Raw genomic sequence first — 21,832 nt, 5'->3', positions numbered from 1 at the left:
TTGCTTTTAATTTTTTGAAAAAGAGGAGACAGAAAGGATAAAAACCATTCATATAAATTCATTAAAAAATACTTTAGTACTTTTTTTTCTCAGACACGGATGTAGAAGGAATTTATGCACATAACATATCAAAACCCTATACAGATTTTAAACACTAAATCTGGTTTTAGATACAAAGCATCCACACTTCTCTCGCGTACCTTCAGTGAGCAAAATACATTCATACATCAGTTCTGAATCAGGCTTTTGTAGAGACAAGCGACTTTTCTCTTCTGCTCTACTTGAGCATCGATCATAATCAGGTAACTCCTTTCAACAAGTTCTATAGTAGACTTTATGAACACCTCTTTGTTGAAAGCCCTCAGTCATCACACTTATAGAAAAAGAAAAGGTTTAGTACAAAATAATCCTAGGAATACGTACTTTGGTTTTTGCAACACTAACACTTCAGCGATGGCCAGGCGCCTGTATGAAAATAACCTACTTATAAATAGTGTCTGACATTCATTCCTCATTATTATCCTTCCTTTGTCCACCCTCTTCATCTTTGAGTTATTTACATGAAAATACCCATTCGAGTCTCACAAGCTCACCTGCTCCTGTTGCTTATTCCTCAATGAAATCATAATCCCTTAATTGAAAAAAATCAGAACTATTTACACAATAGTAAATTGTTCTTGTGACACAAAAAAAAAAACATGATAATTTTACTAAGGAGTGAGAGTAAATTAGCTTTAAGGCATAAAGGTTCTTTTTCATTTGCATGATAAAGACTACATGAAAGCAATGGAGAAAAGTAGTTTTACAAGAAATACTCTTTCAAAACATGCTGTTCTTCAGCATTTCCACAGACTGTATCCAGTTCCTAAAAACACCACAGTATAATTCAAAGCTGTTCAGCACAGACTGCCAGCGAAGGAACCAGATGAAGAGACCTGAATATCATTTCACTGCTGAGCTCTCCTTACCCAAGACTGACCAATAAAGTCTGCTGGACAACCAAGAAGCATCCCAACTTTGCAACTTCTCCAAGGTTTTGATTCATTAGACCGCTATGCCAGATAAACATGGGTCACGGCTATAAAACTGTTAGCACAACTCCTTTCCTTCCTGCCAGATGCACATGGCTCCCAGTCTGAGTACCACTGAAATGCAAAGGTAAAAGCTTGCACAGAGTTTTAATGTATTTGATGGGAGGTAGAGTACCTTGATGCAGTCGCATAGCAATTTGAAAGGGCTCGGTCTTCACTTTGCCACAGATTTCCCATGAGACGCTGGGTAAATTGCCTGAGTTACGCCAGTTGGGCTGTTTCCTGACAGCAGGATGTGTATGGACAGCTCTAAAAGCGAGCTGTGCTACCCAGGAATGCCTGAAGTATACACAGAGAGTGGTTCCAGCAAGACCTAGTATACCATACTATTAAGTACTTTAAACCAGAATTAACTTTTCAGTGTAGAAAAATACCTTTCATTTTCATTTCCCAATTCCTACTCTATTAAGAAGAAACAAATCAGAACTTGTCTGTACACACTGGATAATCTATAGTACACTAATTACTCCACAGTAATTCTCCATGCAGATGCTCTTAGTATGCTTATGGTAGGCAACACCCTTCCCAAACCACACTTAGGAGTAAGTATGTAAGCAGTGAATTATATTGGAGCAAGAGGTGAGCTACAAATGAATAACAGGTCTGTGCAGAGGGACCCTTGAGCTTCCTCTCCCATACCCTGTGAGACAGCAGCATAGTTTACACTTAGAGAGTTTGAAAAGAAAGTTTAAAAATCCTTGAAATGATCTTTCATTTTGCAACAGACTTCTTGTGACAAAGTGGGAAACTGCCATGAGAAAAGCACTGAGATCAGAGTTTAACCAGCCAGCTTGAGCACAGCAATTGCTGGCACTCACCAGATGACTCTTTCAAAAGCTCATCCATTTTCAGAAGGCCATTGGACTTCTTTTAGTCTGCTTGCTTCAGACTCCTTTTGCAGAGCAAAGAGAGGTGGAAAGGCACCTACCAAAGGCCAGGATGGATACAGAAATGCTTTTTTTTACGGTGCCTGCACAGACAAGCATTATCTCTACCATGCCAACAGCAATGCTTCCTTCACCTGTCAGCGATCACAGGGTGGGAAAAGGGAAAGACAGATTTGTACCTCATCCTGTCTCTCCTCTCCTGACAGAACATGCAGAAGAAAAAAGTAACAATCTAAAAAAGAAAGGAAAAATGAAAGACAAAAATGCTAATATTTGGGGGTGGGGAGAAAAAGTGGAAATGTAAACAAAGAAGATAAAAAGAAATACAACAAGAACTGATGAAAACGTTACCCTGAAATTCAGCAACGCAGGTTAGGTTGATCATCACAATGAATATTCAGGTTCAGGCAAGCTTTGCAAAAAAATGTGGTGACCTTTGGTATGTGGGCCCATGTTGTAAACAAATAGAGGAATAAAGCAACTACATTGTTAAGCCAGAGAAGTAAAGCAAAAGTCCTGAACCAACATCCAGTGTGTGTTAACTATGCTCTCCCATTGCTAAGCAGAAGAGAACAGGCAAGGTTGCTAAAAGGCACAGAAGAAAACCTCAGACCACATTTTTACAGAGATCTTAACAGGCATTTGCTCGCAGGGAAGGCTGCAAGCAGCATTCAGTATACGGCAATTTGAAGATAATTAACTCTCCTGGCCAGTGCAGATGTCACCAGGAGAACAAGTTCAGATGAATTTGGCAAGGAGCATCTGGAGATGGATGTGGAATGGATGCTTCAAAGTCCTTCAATTTCTAATACTACGCGCTGAAAAAGTACCAAACTCAGTGACATAAGCAGAAAGCAATTTCGCATTATCTCAAGGAACTGTTTTAAGCTTGAAGTTGAAGTTCTTAGCTAATATTGCCTCAATAAGGCAGCATTACTGATATGTGGCATTACTATGTACCTTTTCTGGTTAGATCAGTACGTCCTACTAATTGAGTTACTCTTCTGAGTCCGTATCCCCAAGAAAGTCTTGTCCATGACACTTAAGCTGCCAGTGCTAACACTTCAAGTGAAGTAACTATTCACTGGGATGGACTGTCTCAGTGTGCTTCCGGGAGGATGAGGAACTGCCTAGAGACGGCATGGATAAGTAGAAAATATTTGACAAAAATGTTCTGTCTTGTACAAAGAAATGACAACAACCTTGGTTCTGCCTCTTTTGCACTTGGCTGTTACCCAGGCAATCTGTCGATAGGCGCAAAGATTTTAAATTCAGTCTTCTCAGAAAGACAGTGGAGCCCAGACATGCAATTCTCAGTCTCACCGTAAACACACATGTGGCAAAGACAAGCTGTTCCTCCCCAGGTTCTGTGGTCACTGACAGCCACCGCCTTCTGTCTGCTGCATCTGTGTTCCAGTAAGCTGGCACTCCTCAGGGCAATGAGCACCTGTTTTGTCCACAGTGGTTTTCTGACTCAGATTCCCTTCATGTTTATGAGCCCATTGGCTAATGACTCCCTGTTTCAACCTCTAGAGATTTTCAAGCCAAACCAAACAAACCCAAAAACCCTGCAGGGTGTGAGCAGGCAGACAGAGCTCCAGCTCCCATCTCAGAAGACTGAGGAGACAGAAAGAAAAAATGGGAGAGGAGTACAATGCCAGCAAAAAGAGTAAACCTCCACCTTCTTCCTAGCTGTGCCACTGAAATAAAGGAAGAAGACTGTAAAGAAACAGGAGGAGAGATGAAAATCAAACAAATGTCAGAGGGTTGAATACTGGTAGAACAAAGGTGAGATGAAAGATAGCTAACACATGATGCTAGGAAAAAAAAAAAAAAAAAGGAAATTAAGAGATATTTTGAAGGGAAAAAAAAGGCAGTAAGGAGGAAAGAGAAATACATGTCCCTTCTTCCCCTTTGAGACTGCATCCATTTTCACCAGAGACAGAAGCTCATCTTTCTTCACTGAGATGTTCTTTAAGTCCATCACTAGTATTTTCCTCACAGAATGAACTCTCTATTTCCCCAAATATACCTCAAGAAAAACGGACCTGCCATATTCTGCTGAGCACTGAGGTAACCTGATGTGAGAACTCACTGAAAGTGCCAGGAACTCCCAATGTCACCAATGTGCATGATGCCATTCATGTGGGAAGTTACCAGACACTGGTAACAGCTCATGAAATACACAAAACCATACTGAGATGCAAACACAAGCTCAAACCCAGTTTTTTGAGCCTCTAGTTCATGGGCAGAAGCCTAATCCCCACATGCGTACAACTCTCTGGTGACTGAAAGAGGCCAGCAGTTTCCAGAGTCCAGCAGTTTGTTTAGAGAACTGACTCAGGCAGGGGGGAGACAGGAAAGAGGAAGGGACAGAGAGTATACTGGCAGTCATATCAGAATCACAATAATGTAAACTATGTGCAGCAAACTACTTCTCATCCCTTTTGTTAACAAAAATTATAGTAGCTATAGCAACAGAAAAGGGGAAGAAAAAAAAAAATAATCACAAGACTTTAAAATCCCCAAAGAACACGTCCTTCTAATATGGAAAAATCAAGATTTATTGTACCAGCAGCTCTCACAAGGCAGGGCTGCAGTAGTGCACAATCATTTCAATTAAAAGCACAAACCACTAACCAGTGCAGTTGAGCTTAGTGGTTGGCAGCCAGCACCATCTCTTCCAGTGAGCCACAAAGCCTTTGGGGACGGAGATAGCTTGTTGTGCTGTGTGATGGGCCCTTCAGCCCTGTTTCTGGGGACTCTACCTCATATCCTTTACTAAACCTTGTGACAGAGTGACTAATGCCACTGTTCAACAGTTTGGGGGGGGGGAGAAATCAAGACAGAAAAACCACTCCTGTAGTTGAGCCTTGTGTCTGTACCCCCTGCCGGCATATCCCCAAGGGCCCTGCCGGTCATACTGCACTGCACGGTCAGCATCACAGAGAGAAAAGCACTGCGGTCCCCTGCTGCCTGTGTGTACTTCTCAAACACACACACTCCTAAGCTCTAAAGAGGGAAGGAATGTCTGGCACTTCTGCGGTGACTATCTGGCAGAAGCATCGCTCCATTTTCTGGCATCTCTACCAGGGTCTTAGAACAATTATTTCAGTTCCTGATTCGAGTGCTGCAGAAAGAAGATCAGGTTACGTTCCTCTCCAGCCATCAACACTAATTCAGTTTTCACTAAGTCAGCCTTGTTGGAATTTCACTCTTCCACACTAAAACAAAAAAGGAAAGTGTGAATCAACACTGAAAAGCCATTAGAAGAAATATAAGGAATTTCAAGGGTTGCCATGCATAAATGTAAAAAATACCAGTAAAATCCGATAGAGAAGGAGCTCTTTCTTGCTAGGAGGAATATTTTTATAAGCTAAAAGGATGAAGAACTTAATCTATTGCAAAGAAAACTGTGCCATGGTTTTGTTATATTCAGTGCTGTCACAGCTACCATGCAAATGGGTTTTCTTCCTTTAGAATCTACAAGCTAGTTCACGAAGCTGAAGAACATCTTCCCATCTATCACAGGTGCAAACAGCCATCAGAAGAAGAGGCAATTTTCTCTAGACAAAAGCCAGCTCCCACAGCATAAACCTTTATCATCTGCACAAAAAGGAAACTTGAACAAGATACCGTGTTATCAGTCCCCATTCACCAGGCTTCCAACTGCTAGACGGTGAAACAACTGGAAGCATTTAAACCTGTTTTAACATTCCTTGTAGGAGGAGGCAACAAAACACCCACCCAACATACTGGCCTTGTTGCAGCACCTAACTGCTATGTCCTATGGCTCCTGCCAACACTGAACTCCATCAGAGTGCTCCGCAGCAACAAGTGCTCCCAGCAGAGCAAGGACACTGAGCAGCAGATGCAGGCACACCAGCCCTGCTGTCATACACACTGCACTCAGAATGGCGGAGAAGAGGGAAGAGATTTTACAGATTTTAGATTTTTTAAAGCAAAAAGAAATCCACAAGCCAACCATGAACCATCTCCAACATCTTTTAAGTCTTTCCAGGCTGCAAGACAGTAATTGGTGATTTGAAAGAGTTTCTCTTTCCTTTTATTAAAATTATTTACGTTCTGCTGTGTACATAACATGTTAGAGACCTCCCAAGAGACCAGCTGCTGTTCAAAAGCACTTACAATTCCATGACAGGAATTCCATAAATGAAGGCGCTAACCATCTTCCCAGATGCAGGCTTGAATAGACCACTGTACTGGTGAATTCTACTAAGGGAAAAGTCTTTCTTCACAGGCTGTGGAGCAGAAACCAACTTGATGCAAAGCACTGCTGCAAGATTTAACCTTAATTCTGTTGCTGTGGAGAAGAGCCCACATTTGTGGTTCAAGAGGCACCACTGCCCATGATCCCTGCATCCTAAACACCTTCAACACAGCCTCTTGCAGACTTCTCAAATCTCACTTCTCTGCTTACAATAGGAAAGGAAGACAGCTCTACTGCCAGTCAGCACAAGGGAGCACACTGTTTCAAAACCATATTAAGAAAGCATGATCCTTCTCCATTCCACTCAGCTGAATATGTTTGAGAAGAACAAGTAGCCAGTGCATTAAGAAGCAGGGTCCCCTTTCTTGCTTTCAAATCAGCTGCAGTGCTGTAATGTGCAATCACTTCTGTTTAACAATATTAAAACATTTAATATTAATATAATTAATTAATTATATAATATAATTATAATTATATAATTATAATAATGTAATAAATTTATATATTTTATATAATATATTTTATATATAATATATAATATAATATAATAATAATTATAAATATAATAAATATAATTATATAATTATAATTAATTATTAATTATATGTTAATAATAATTATTAATATAAAACCTTAAAATATTTGCACAAAATGATTAATTCTACCCAGTCAGCATCTGGAGCATCAGTCCAGCACCAGTATTTCTATTTGAAGTTTTAGCACTAGTTTTCATAATTCTTACTCAGCTCAAAACTTTGAGTAAAATATAATTTAGTAGCAATTTCATTTCGCAATGATCTCATTGAAAAGGCATATCCAGCGTTGCCTTTGTGACACAGAAATAGCCGCAGGATAAGCCTGAGGGACACAGATCAGCACTCAGATGAGATACAATTTCATTCTCTTTTCCCTTACAGAGAACGTTTTGGCTTCTCACCAAACAGAGAGCGTTCCACATGCCATAGGGTAAATTTGGCATAGCATCCCTATGGAAATATATCTTTCTATGGTCTTCGTGGTGTAAAAACAATTATCTGACAACAAGAAGATTCTCATTCCAAAAGGGAATACACCCATAGCAACGTTTCACTCAAATTTTCCCCATCTCATGGGAGTACAGACTGGAACAAACATTCAGCTGGTAGCTTATAGAATCATAGAATCCCAAGGCTGGAAAGAACCTACAAGGTCAGCTAGTCCAACTGTCCTCCCATTACCATTGCTACCACAAGTTACTAAACTATATGAAGCCACTAAGCCATATATACAAGGCTACTAAACCATATAAACTGTATGAAGCTACTAACCATAGCTTCATACATGCCCAACGCTGAGGTTGGTGTTTGTGTTCCATTTCTTCTTTCTTATGGATTTAAGCTGAGCAGTGCAGATATCTAATTCAAATCTGCTCACTAAAAAGGAATAATTTTCTTGCATCTTCAAAAGCACTGTTGCTCTAGAAAAGTACTCTACATCAACCTGACTTTCAGAATTACACTGCACTCCCAACACATGACATCAACAAACAAAAATGCCCAGATTTTTGTTATGTTATAATCAACTTAGAGAACCTGAACTAACTTTTTTCATAGTGTTTATGTTCACGTAGTTCTCACCTGAACTCATCTTCTAGTGTTCACAGAGAACTACATCAGAAATGAAATCATATCCCAGACTTCCCTCCCATCTCCTATTCCTTCACTGCTCCTCCTTCATTTCACTTGTATATACATCTAAGACTAGTAAGTAGAGAAAAACTGTGGACCTATGTGTAGGCAAGTTATTACAGATACAAAGGTTTGTTTGGTTTTGTACAACTACAGATGCACAATATTGCAGTACATAATTTAATAACCTTCACAAACAAAACTTGCCTTCCAGTAAGTAGATTAGCTAGAACAAAGCATAAACAAGCATCAATAATGCCTGCTATTAAAAAAATAAAAAATAAAAAATTATAAAACAAATGAGGCCTTTGAGGCTCATAAAGTCCAGTATGCAAAAACTCTTCAGTTAAAACTTCATGTGAACACATTTTTCCCTAGGTTTGATTAATAAAAATACCTAAACATTCAAAACAGAAATGAACGAGTTCTGTCTGGCATGACGTCTATATTACCAAATTCCATGTGGCTTCCAGTTGATACCACAGGCTTGGCCAAGATTCATTAAAACTCAGTCCTCAACCACCAAAAGATAGATAAAAACCTGTGATTTTTTTTATGATACTAGGACTGTGATTTGTACACAGGTTCTATCTGCTTCTGTAACTGTACCCAAAGCACAGCAGACTAACAGCAGATTTCATCCTTCCAGATGAATACCTCTTGTAACAACAAAAGGTAATTTATAAGTCTACAAATACACTTTAAAAAAAAAAACCACAAAAAACAACAACAACAAATACAACAACTTGTGACTATCTACTTACATGACAATTTGAGGCCCCAGTATTTTAGCTGGTAACTTGCCTTGAGAAGCATGGGAGGCATAAAAGCATCAGGACTCACAAGTCCTTATAGATCACACATTCCAGTGGTTTCTCCATAGAATAACTGCATCTATTTTCTGGCGTTTATTATCTGCAACAATCTGAACTCCTACCCAGACAAATCTTTTCCTGTTTAACCTGAAGGAAGAATTTGCAGTTGGACATTTGAGGTTTTCTCTATCCTGCGTTTCAGGAGGCAACAGCTTTGCTATGGATACTTTTACTGATCTTGGAAAATTTAGATGTATGAAAAATACTAAATCCAGCTTAGCTGAATCTTCACATCCCCACATTCAGGTGGGGCTCTAAAAACGTGTGAAGATGGTTTCAAGTAGGAGGGCTTTGTATTTTCTCAAAATGTAGTTTAATTTTATGGCACAGTTTCAAGGAATTATCCAGACATCTATATTTTCTTAACCATTTGACCAGTCTTCCTATTAAAAAGCCAGTACAATTGGAGTTGCTCTGAGTGACAAATTCTCCTCCAGTTGTAGCTGTACTACCAGAACATCAAGCAACTCCTTCCTCCAGTTCTTTCAGAAGCAAGCTGGTCCTTACAGTCTTAACGAGAAAACTGAAGCCACAACACAAAAATGAGAACCCTTTGGTAACATAACCACACCCCACATTCCACTCTGTGCCCAATATCCTCACCCAGCCACAGATACACAGCAGAAAAACACCATCTGTTGAAGTTCTGCAGATGGCAGCTCCAACATTGTGCCATTTTGGACTTTATTCTCAAAGGATGACTCTATGTGGCTTATTTTATAGGGTATTTCTTTTCTTTTGGTAGGGGTGCATGCGGGAGGGATATTTGGGCATGGAAAATAGCTGTGGGCATGAACAATGGAGAAATACCATCTATAAACTGAAACGAAGTCTCTGAATTTGTGGAAACAGCTGGGAGGAGGAATGAAACATGAATAATGTAGCTGAAAACTTAACAGACCCCATTGACAAAGAGTTCTTTTGGATCCTAACTATGGCTATGCTTCTGCATGACAGCACTTCAGCCTATAAGTGAGAAGAATTATGCTCAATAATGTATTCGGTGTTTTCTATTTTAGTATGCTAAAAATAGTCATCTCACCCTTTCTCTACACATAATTTTTAAAGAGGAGAGCTTTTTCTGCATTTGGTGTACATGAGTAGTGCGCAAGTGCTAGAATAAGCACTCATTTTCAATGCTATGTAAGAGGTGTGTACCAATGCAAAGATGCTCCCCAATAGAAAAGAGAGAAAAATGGCCCTTTGAAGACATCGACTTGCTGATATGCACAGCACAGTCTCTGTATGGGCACAAAAAAGATTGTTCAAAGTCAGTTTGCAAAGCACCAAATGGACTTTATTGTCAAGAACTACACAAAGGGGAGCTGAACATCCCAGAAGTACAGCAGCTCTGCATCAAGGGAACGCACTGAGGCACGTAAGTGCCTTTAGGTGAAGCAGAGCCATGCTCCTACTTGTTCAAACCTTTCACCACTCCTGCTTTGATCTCTTCCCCACTCCTTTGCTTTGGTGTATAGCATCTGTTTTTCTCCTGCCAAAACATAACTGACTTCCAAACTCTGTTCATCCAGGCTACTCCCAAACGCTATCTTCATACCTTTCTCAGAAACACAACAGAATTATTATCCCTATGCCCTGCAAGAGTCTGTGTACTTCAGAGCTTAAGTATCACTGAATGCCAATAGTTCACAACCACATGAATCATTTAGGTGCTTTTCAAAAGATGAATCACCCTCAGTACAGCTGATATAAAGTGAATATATCTGCTTAATTTGTGAATTATCTGCTTTAACCAGACAATACATTCAACATAGGAGTATTAAGATGGTCAGTAAGCCCAGGATGTACATGTATAGGCACCTTTGATGGAGGATCCACTCAGCTTCCCACATCTCAATAGTTATCTTTCACTCCTGCCTCACAGAAAGAAGCTTTCAGGCATCAAGAATGAAACGTACTTCTTCCAAGGAACAAGAGAGTTCCTTCTAATGTATGTAATTCAAAACAGCATCTTTTCTGAAAAACTACACAACTGAACATCCAAAGAGAAGAAATGGAAAACAAGGAGGCAAAATTCCACATGAGGAAACACCTTTGTAACTTCTTCAGATGTAATTGGAAATACTTCCAAAGCACCATCAACAAGGTACTTTACCAATGCTAAGGACAGCACATTTATTGCAATGAAAACTTTTCTTCTTCTCATGGAAGAAATAAAAACTATTTGCCAGCTAAATATTTTCTTTCAAAGCTGCTCTGCTGAAGCCAAGCCCTATTACTCATTCAGCTGTTAGACATGATCTCTCTGATGTCAGTGGGTCAAACAGCAGATTTAACACAGTAATCTGTCTGAAAACTTCAGTGGTAAGGTCAATGGTAAGCCAAGGTAAAGAGCTTTATGCAGTTTTAGTTTAGTCAGGAGCTTTACTTCACATAAAACAAAGAAGTTTATCAACTTTTACTCATTTCATCTACTACTATACGCTGCAAACAAACAACAACAACAAAAAAAAACACCATCAGCAACAACAAAAAACAGGAGCTGGAAAAGAAACTTCGACAGTGAATGAAGGGATCCAAGGTCCTCTTCAGACTGACAGAGCTATTTGAGACTTTGTCTTAGCCTATAAGAGGTATTTTAATGTATGCCCTCATTTAGGGCCACGTGGAGATGAATGGTTCCATGCAAAGATAAAGAAAGCAAGGAAGGTGAGCTAGGGTCTAGCTGAGGATACATTGTGAATGAATTAGAGGTGGCTCTAGAAGCATCAGTATGCCTGCCTCATGTAGATGCAAAAGATACACAGGGAGGTAGCTCATCATGTCTACAGCCTGCAGGACACACAAGAGAATTTTACACTGATGGCCTAAAACAAGCTCCTATTTTCTGTACAGATATCTTTGAAAGTTCATTAGCACTTTAAGATTCAATTGCTTCACATTGTTCTTCTCATCAAAGTCCCGAGTAATCCCTTAGAGGGTGTGCAAAATGGGCAACTGGAGATTTTTTAGGGCTGAGGAAAGGAGATAAAACTAAACTATAAACAGCAAAAATAAACAAAAACAAAACAAAACCCCATGCCATTCATTTCTCAGAAAGCAAACAAACTCCCAAGCACAAGCTTTAGAAGACGTCGATGTATGGTTATACATTTTGCTTGGAAAATAGGTGTCTGAGTCAAAAGTTATAGTTTATGAACAGGATAAAATAGAGATATTTACATTGGTACTTTCATTAAGAAACTAAAAAACAAAATGCACAGACAGATGATTGTTTCAACTAATGCTTTAGAAACAGAAGGATTTTAAAATACCACAACTAATTCATTTGACCAAGATTCCTAATCTTTAAAAGTGCTGATTTTCATAATTTATCTAAATTGTGGCAATATTCAGAGTGGGAAAAAACAAATATCTTTCCCCTCACTGCTATCTGCATATATCTTTACCAGTAAAGGCTATTAAGAGATCTTGAACTGAGGTTGAAAAAAAAAAAAAACCCGCAAAATTTGACAGTCAACAGTTGAAAGGGAAGGGTATAAGTGATCCTTCTACATAGGAAATACAGGAATCAAAGGATCTGCCAGTGCAGCGAATGTACCTTACTCCATCATTTCAGAGAATCCCTAATTCTTGCAACAACATTGTTTTCAGTCTAAAGTGCTGTCTGCTTGTCTTCTCATTCTTGTCACTCTCGCTTTCTTCAGGTTTTTTTGTTTGTTTGTTGTTTTTGTTTTGTTGTTGTTGTTTTTTTTACAGTGAGATATCATTTTGCTTTGGTTTTGAATGAATTCTTTCCCAAGAATCAGGTCCTGATGCTTATAAAGTCCCTAACTTCTGGAAATTTCAGATCTCATCTCAGCTTTTAGTCCAAACTCCATACGCTGTTATTTAGAGAATAAGTTCATTAATTCAAAGAATAAGTTTGGCATTTTTATGCTTTACAGTTGTGACCTACCAGAAAGAATGAAGATGGACAAAAATACCCTTAAAAACATAATCTATTTTTTCCCAGCCAGATATAGTAGTTTCTCATCTTTAAATATCAATGAGAAAGAAGAAATAATAAAAAATACACTTCCAGTTAACAGATGTAAAAATCACACCTCAAACTTTTTGTTTAAGCTTTTCTGTTTGGTGTTTTGCACATTGTTTTCGCCTCTGTCAATACTATAGCACAATCCATCTGAGAATAAACAGTTGTAGACAGGAGGAGAAACCACAGTATGGTAACTGACAGGAGATTTTGGTTACTTCTTTCTCTTAAAGCATGTATTCCTCAGCTGCTATTTATCTACTCAGGGCCTAGAAAGTTCAAACATCAGTCCAAGACTGCCAGTTTCCTAACGCATACTGCCTAAGTATATTTTATTTTGTTTGTTTCTTGAATAACTAAGACATCACTGTATTCCAGCTTCGCCATCTGAGTATAACCAATACAAACTGATATTTACTACAGCTTGTGACTTCCATCTAAACTTCTAAACAGGGCTGAGAGGCTGCCTAGCAGAGTTCTACCTGTCTGGCAGGTGAAAGAGCTGAGGCACAGCTGATCACCATAGAACAAGACATGAACAGTGAGAAACAGAGGTGAAGCAGAAACTAACTTCTCTGAGCATAAGCCAGTTCTCCTTCAACTAAATATAGAGCCATTTTTAATACATACACTTCATGAAACAATTATTAACCTGCTTCTTTACAAAACCAAAATGTTTTTCCTGTGTAATATATTCTAGTCATCTGCAGCACAGTAGATTTTACATTTGAATAATCTTAAAAGTAGAAAAATGAAAGCTTTTAAAACATGCATCCTTGTCGATGCTGGAAATAGCACAAATCCAAGCTAGAAACTAACGCTGAAATAAAGCCCAGGGGCTGCAGTCCCATTCATAAAATCTTCCACTCAAACACAAGGTCTGGAATGAATTTTATCCTCATGTTCTACTAGAGAAACACAATTTATTATAGTGCCACGCTTTTCAGTTTCAAAATTATATCCCTAGTATTTTTCCCTGTCAAGTCCAATGGAGACTGGCAGACTTCTCAGCCATGATCATCCACAGAGAAAATACACAGCAGAATCCAACTGCACACAGGCACAAAGAAGCAAGTCCAGTTGTGTACCACAGGACTAAAATGAAAGGAAACCTACTGTGCGTACACAGTTCCAACCATTTAAGCTGGAAAGGCATCAGAGAAGTCCTTCTGCTAGTGCAACAGTGTGAGTGGGCACTGGATCTCAGCTGTACTTTAGCTCTGCTTGTAGCTCACCATGACTGCCTATGCAGCACACAAGCTCTCTTACTCCTGTGTGGTATGACAGCAATGCTCCCTGACAACTTCAAAACCCAGAATAAATAACCAGTGCTCTCTCCCCATCATGTTCTGCAGCTGAGAAGATACCGGATGATCACTTACAAGAGAAATTCTTAGAGCTGTCATGAGACCCTCTGCAGGGACCGCTGTGATGTCCAACTTCCAGTCAGCATCCAACTGCACTGGTCAGTATGATAGTTTCAACCTACAGGTTCACTCCTTTTTACAATATTTGTCTCCATTTTTCTACACGGCTACTTCAAATATTTCTCCAGTAAAAAGAAAACACCAAAAATTGCAAGAGATCTGACAATATTTTAATCAGTATGTAAGACTGGAAGAAGCACATGATGCCAGGATTGGTGGAGAGGGGGGAAGGAGGCACAAAACCTCTAAAATCAACCAGCTTGGTAACAGCTTTAACCCATGAAGTTCAGTCTGTTCCACTAATGACTTAAAAGCATTAACTGTTTTGTTCAGTGTAAAACCACCACTGCCATATCTCCTTCATGTAGCGTTTTTATGTTTTACTGACTTGGTCATCCAATGACACATACAGTAAATCAATCTAGATCCCTTCAAGTTGTGCAGCTCTACCTGGTTGATATAAGACAACTGTTTTACAGGATGGATTGCAGTTTAAAGTGAACTCTGCTATGACAACAACTGCTGCAAAGTATCTTCCTTTTAAATTCTGCCCTGCTTTATTTGTGGCTAAGGTTTAAAAATAAATAAATAAATAAATCACACATTTTTAATGTTTTTATGTTAACTAAAGAGTGCAGCAACTATAATGCCACCAGAAAGAGCTCCACCACCACCTCAGGCACCCCATTCCTGTGCCTGACCACTCTTCTAGGAGAAGTATTTCCCAATCTGAATCTCCCCATGCACAACCTGAGGCCACTCCGTCTCATCCTACTGCTGAACACAGGAGAAGAGGCAGACCACCACTTCACCACAACCTCCTTTTCAGGCAGTTGTAGAGAAAGATAAGGTCCCCCTTGAGCATCCTCTTTTCCAGACTAAACAATTCCGGTTCCCTCAACTGCTCCTCACAAGACTCATGCTCCAGACTCCTCACAGCTTAGTTGCCCCTCTCTGAGCACACTCCGGGGCCTTGATGTCTTTCTTGCAATGAGGGATCATAAAAATTTTCATGAGATGAAGAAAAAGGAATTTGTCTTTTTGTTCTGGATTTCAGGACTTCACACAGCCTGGTCAGAGCAACAACACCTGAATTCTCCAAATAAATGGCCACCCTGCAATCCATCTGCCACGTCCAGTACACAAGCTGCATGAATTTGCCAGAAAAATTATGGAAACCTTCAGCATAACTCTACTGGCTTCATCTTCCTCTACCTGAAGATCTGGCCTTACTTGTAGAATAGATACACACACACACACTAAGAGAGCTATCAGCTGCACAAGACCTACACTAGGCTCTGCCAGCAAGGTACTGCAGATGGCAATCTCCAGCTGCCCCCAGGCCCCCTGTTCTTCCCAGATGCTCATAAATCCCCAGAAAAATGTGCTGTGCTTTTGTACCACACAGCACTGATTTGTGTTTACATTTGTTTTCTACTGTCCATGCATGTCAGCCAATACTAAATAAAACACAGCAGGGACCCTGGCTCTTGATGCATCTGAGCAGAAAACTGGATAATGTCTCCACAGCAGAAGAAAGCAGATCTTAATACAAATGCCAAATTTGACAGTGTATTACACTATTCACTGCATCTGGCACAGAAGAGATTATAACTTGCTGATGGGGTCCTATGCACAACCAGCTGGTAGAGCAACCCCCTCACAACACACAGCTCCGAGCATGTAGGCTTAGAGAGAGCAATTCTAATCACATTAAGTTTCAGCATCTGCCTCCAAACAGCCTTTGCATGTAATAAATCCCTTTTACAGGGGGAGTTCAGTTGTAAGAGGAACCTGGGCTCGACTGCTGGCTGGAAAGAGAAAGGTCCCACTGTCAAAGTTACCCTTTCAAACATCTCCAAAACCCCAAGGAACAAAGTGATCGGGAGAAGGGTAGAGTCAGTACACAGTGAAAGAGGCTGTAAGGACATCAGCTGCACAGCCATTTCAGGAGCACTGCCATGCCCTGACAGCTCGAAGGAGAAGCATTTCTGCCCAGGGCATCACCTTATCACCCCCTCAGACACAAGCTCTCCGCCCTGAAAAACAAGCAGTCTCCTTCCAGCCCACAGCAACTTGAGGGACAGTCCAACCTTCCTACCTTTTGTAACTCCTGTCTCACAGAGTGTCACGAGCAGAGGCAGACGGAACAGTCCCAGAACAGAGTCATATCAGAGGCACATTGCTGTTGGAGAGGGAAGGTCTGTACAGATCACCTCCAGCAGATCCAGGGACAGGAGTGACTCTCCTTCCCTGCACAAGCCTCAGGTCAGGGAAAGAGCCTCTAGCAAGAGCTGTGCTTCCCATGCCGGGGAGCAGTGTCTTGCTTACAGGCAGCATTACAAGGACAGTGCTTTCCACAGGAAATTAAAGGGTTGGCCAGACAGCTGCTTGTGCATGTCCAGGGGGTGATACTGCTCTTGCAACCTACTGTAATGCACTGTTACTAATAAAAGAGCTGCACTACAAAAACACTGTTTACCCTTTGGACTTCATATGTTCCCAAAAGCCAATCTGCTGCCCCAAGCAAGAGCATAGGAGGGTCAGTGCAATGGTGAAATCCAACCCGATGCACAACAGAGTATTTCTAATCCAGATAATCAGCTGATTAAACAAAGCATATTCAGCATCCAAAAATGCTTTTTCACTCTTCCCTCTGAAGCCAGTGAGACTTTTTCCAAAAGCAAGCACTAGAACAAGTCACCTGGAAATACTTCGAGGCAAGCTTCTGAAGGCCAAATGGTGGTGACACATCCCCTTTGCAATGACAACATCGCAGGACACCCTAGGGAGCTCCTCAGGAAATGCTAGACAAAGAGTGCAAGAGACTGAGCTACGCAGCTTTTCACCTAACCCAGCACAGGTTTGGGCATGTTGAAAGCAGGGCCATATGAAGATGTTTTTGTACCTACAAATCTCTTGGATAAACACGATTGTGTTCTACATCAGAGATTTTCTGTGTAACTTTTGTCAATTTTCTTGGCTTGCCACTCCTGACAACTCATCCATCAAACTGCTCTCTCTGGAATACTCTATTCAAATTAATCAGCAGTCAGCTATTCTCCTTCTAAAACTAATAATAGATGGTCTGTATGGGCCTGTGTGAGACTGAAACATGAATTGTGCAACCACAAATGTTTCCATACTGCTGCAGCTTTCAAAGTGCTTTGAGCTTTCTACTAAGGAGGCATGAAAGCACATTGTAGGGAGCACATTTTTAACTGTCAGAATTGTCCAACTGTCCCCAGCATGTCCATACTGTAAATGTTCAGTGATGTCTTTCAGCTTTCAAGCACATTTCAAGGCAGGGAGGGATGTCCTGGCCATATGCTAACAGGCTCAGCTGGACCAGGAGCACAGGATAATTTCATGGCTTGTATCCTTTGGATGCCAGCTGAACAAGAGATGCCAAATTGTGCTCTTGCCATTGGCAGAAGTTTTCGCCTCTGATTCATCTTCTTGTCAAACTACAACAGGATGGGGGGGAAGACAAAAACAAAACAAAAAAAAACTCTTCTGGAGGGGAACTCTATCTCTAACTGAATGGAGAAACGGGACTCCTTTGAACAGCCCTTTTGTATGGCAGTTCGTCTCCCAGCAGGCAGAGAGGATTAATGCTACGAACACTGAACTCAAAATGAGAGCTGCCACTGGAGGACAGCCATCTGTGCAGCACTCCACTAGCTGCATAGTACACTCTGTTGTTGTCACGTGAAACTGAGGAAAAACTGGGAAGCGTATTTGCAAATCCTGCTGCAGGAACAAAAAGAGCACCTGCCTCTCCCAAGGTCTGCCGGCAGCTAGTTACCATCAGGGGACTTTGCCTCCACCAGCAGAAGGTTAACTTTCAGCCTGAAAAATAATAATAATTTTTAAAAAAAAAAAAGTGCCTCTCAGGCTTTTAAGAGAAAGAAGTTTAAATCCCAGACCGGAAGCCTTAATTATAAAGGATTTGTGTGAAAGTTGCCAGATCTCTCCCTGCTCTGCGAACAGGGCTGTGCCAAGGGCCTGTTTTGTGTCATATTAGCAATTGTGTTAAGTTCAGAAATGCAACTAGGTCAAAGATGCAAAGGCAGAACAGAGATCAGTGATTAGCCCTAATGAGCCCTCAGACCACAGAATGACATTGCAATCATTTCAAGGTTCTTTCAGCAACTAAAGGTATCGCAGTTACATCAAGTGCGTGCTACTTTGAACAAATCATTTTGCATTTCACATTTTATGCCTTAGAAAGTCTCTTTATGTCACCATGACCTGAAGATAGCAGATGAGAGGAAACAACAGTGAGAACTGTTGTTCTTCTCACTGGGGGAACTGAAAGTAGCTTACAGAAAATGAAGGAAAGATTTGAATATCCCCACGAGAAGCTCTTCTAAATACGTGGCCCTGTTGCTCTCAATCAGTGAATTCTATGAACTGTAAGCATGAGGTTGCAGGGAATACTGATCTTGCTTTCAAGAACATACTGGTACATTTGTCCACAAATGTAACACCAGACTTTCTGAAATTCACCCAGCCTTCAAAAAAAACAGCAGAAACAATCATCGTGTTTTTCTTAGAATCTTAGACTTTCTTTAGGATGTGAAAGTGAAAAGACTTGAGTCACTTAGAAAAGGTAGTTAGAGCAGAAACAGGCACTGAACGAGATAGACAAAGTCAGTCCTAGTCTTCTAGATCGCTTTACCTCATTCATGAATCAGTTTGTTTCCAGCTGATAAAGACAAACGTCAAGACAACAACTCACCTGGAACCCACTGTGACTGATAACAGGCAAATGTCTGCTGTCAGCCTATGGGAAGAGTTACTGCACGAGCAGTAACACAAAGGATGATCTTATGCAAGATAAGAACGTTCAGTCAAAGCATTACAACTCAATATAAAAATTACTTGATTGACAATCAAGGAGAGGGAGAAAAAAAAACAACATTTCTGCCACACCCTCCTACTGTCCAACTAAGTGCAAAAGTGACAAGACACAGCTGATCTTACCAAAAATTACACAACAACCCTGGGCCACTGACTACCCAGAGAGGGCATGGAGCCACTGACAGCAAAACAGCTTGGGACCAGCAAGGAGTTCTACGTCAAGACAACAGGGTAAAACATCTCTCTTCAGGATACAACTCTAATGTATGCAAATTTCATTTGGAACCATTCAGAACATTAGGATATATGAATATTGTATTAAAGTACCATAAAAATGATGCCTGGTAAAAAAAATGCCAAGTAATAGGTAAATACTGCAACACAGGCCGTTATGGGAAATATCAACTATGCCAGAGACACTGGGGCAAAATTCACTGTGCTTCCCACTGCATCACACAACAGAAAAGGGAGACTCCACAAAAACAGCTGTTGCCTTTGGGATGCCCAGTGTGCAACACGAAGCATAGATCTCTCATGTCTTTCAAAGTGTTCATTTAGATTTTGAGCCTCTGAAATCTCGGGTACTAATAGCATTTTTTCCACAAGTAAGCCTTAAATTTAGGTAATTCTCATACATCAGCTATTACATTTATATTCAAGAATGGCAAAAGAATGTTTTGTTAACACGCTCTCAACATTCAAACAGATAGGAAAAAAAAAAATCAGTAATTTTCCAATTGTTTAAGCAGGTTATTAATTGATATTTACTAAGTGCAGTATTTATTTACAGCATCATGCTGGTCAAATCTGGTAGGAAAAGAGGATGCAAAATGCTAAGCTATGCCCAGCAGCCATGATTTCACATAAGACAGCTGCCAGTTCTATATGTGCACTGCAGAAAGATTGCTTCCTTCTCCCTCACGTGTGCTCTACTGTGAGATCACAGTAATAGCAGCACTTTCCCATGAATGACTTCCCAGGAATCCTTCTTAAAGCACAACTGATACTTAATAAAGGATCGTTCCTTAATAAAGAAGCACTTTACATTTGCAGAAATAATGGCTTTGTGTGAAGAGGAGAGGAGAGGTGGAATAGGTGCCCATTCACTGCACTTCCCCCCCTCTAGAAGGATGGTAGCAGAAAGCAGAAATAAGCATCATCATTATCTCCAATGTGTGGTTAGCAGCCACACTAAGCCAGTCAGCAGTGTCTGGCATTGTTTGTTGGAATACAAAAGACTCTCTGTTTGGAAAGTTCAGGAAAGAAAACGGAGGGTCTGTGGCTTGGTCCTACAGTCAAAAGGCTGAAACGAAGGCAGGGAAGTTCTCAAGCAGAGGCTTGATCTGAAGCCCTTTGAAGTTGATGGGAAAACTCCCATGGACTCCAGCACACTTTGGATCACTTCTGAAGTGCACAGAAAGCAGCAAAGCTACAGAAAAGTAGAACCAAGCATCTGCTGGAGGAGAGTTTTAGAGAATGCAGGACCAACCTAATCTCTTCATTGTCATTGGCACAGTGTGATTCTTGTGATGCTCAAGAAAGTAGAACTTCATTGATTTCCTAAGTCTTTTCATTAGGACACAGCAATGGCACATATTTTAATCATTATTTTTCCACTTACAGCACTATGCATGCTGCTCTAATATTTACCAAGGACTACAGCACTTAACAGACATCTCTGAGGAAAGTGGGAGAAAAGCTTCTTTCAAGCGTTGCATTTTAATTAATGTTTTCTACTTTATTTCCCTCCCAGCCACACCCAAAAGAACTAGTTGAAAACCATGAAAAACACAATCCAGGACTGAAAACCTTATTAAGAACAATGCTGCCAGCGTCATCTATTCAGAAGCAGCAGATTGAGACAGTGCCCAAACCAGAAGCAGCACATTCTCCAAACAATTGCTAAGGGATCCCAAGAGCACAGAGATCCTAAATCCTCTTCTCAATTAAGATACATTTAATTTTCCCATTAAAGATGAATATAGCATCATCCAAGACAAAAAAAAGAAAAAAGAAAAAGTACGTTGAATTCTGTAACACCTCTATAATTACTTTCTTGCATATCACTGTAATTTGTTGCAATGGTTTTTACTTTTGGTGTTTTCTAGGTCCTGATAGTGTTTTCTGGGAATTAATTTCTTAGAAACTTTTTCTTGAACACTTCTTGCAGCCTTTGCATAAAATTCAACAAAGAGCCAAAGCTGCTTTTTTTTTTCCCCTCCCAAAAAATGCAGGATGTTTCCTCTTTTCCTGGCTAATAGAATCCAACTGTTGCTGCATGACATCATTCCCCAGAGTTAGGGAATCCAAGCTAGCACAGACACTCGGCTGGGAGTAAACACCGAAGAAGTGGGGGAAAAAAAACACTGAAATTGAAGGAAGTAACATTAAAAAAAAGCAGTTTTTGTTACCTGAAATTTGGAGCATTTCCCTTTCCACTCCATTCTCAGATTTGTATTTCCCAGACAAAACTCTGCCTTATTATGTGAAGCAATCAGCAAAACCGGTCGCTTAACGCCTAATACCTGCTGTGCTTCCCAGAACTCCTTCATATGACCTTTCGCAGCACTGATTCCAGCTAAAATGATTGCAAAGAACACAGACTGGCCAGGCCAGTTGTCATGGAGATCTCTCTCTCTCCTTTTTCATACACACGCGTGCGCACACAGATTCAAACAATTCTGGGAGGCATCCACAAAACAGCATGCCTTTTCATCAGCTAAGTTTGTGAAGCATTCCACCCCTCCTCCAAGCCCTCCCTTGAGTCAGCCCAGGAAGCTGAGATTTGGTC

At 40.4% G+C, this 21,832-nt stretch overlaps 1 protein-coding gene across 11 annotated transcripts in view; it reads right to left on the bottom strand.

Moving 5' to 3' along the window:
• The window catches only part of DENND2B (DENN domain containing 2B), a 139,642-nt gene that overhangs the window by 86,587 nt on the left and 31,223 nt on the right, over positions 1–21,832 (bottom strand). For 3 of the 11 annotated variants that reach the window (XR_014947069.1, XM_015864090.3, XM_032445155.2), the window contains exon 1: positions 21,453–21,626. The exons of 5 other annotated variants lie outside the window; for them this stretch is intronic. The gene's annotated coding sequence lies outside the window, so the exon portion shown is untranslated. Of the gene's footprint in view, positions 1–21,452; positions 21,627–21,832 lie in introns of those variants that run through there. 3 more of the 11 variants (XM_085550139.1, XM_085550142.1, XM_085550144.1) reach the window with 1 other exon arrangement.

This window comes from Coturnix japonica, chromosome 5, assembly GCF_054131305.1.
Source record: "Coturnix japonica strain WE chromosome 5, WE-NBRP24, whole genome shotgun sequence".
Classification (NCBI taxonomy): Eukaryota; Metazoa; Chordata; class Aves; order Galliformes; family Phasianidae; genus Coturnix; species Coturnix japonica.
Note: the sequence above shows the minus strand (reverse complement) of the source record. Positions and strands in the feature narration are given on the sequence as shown.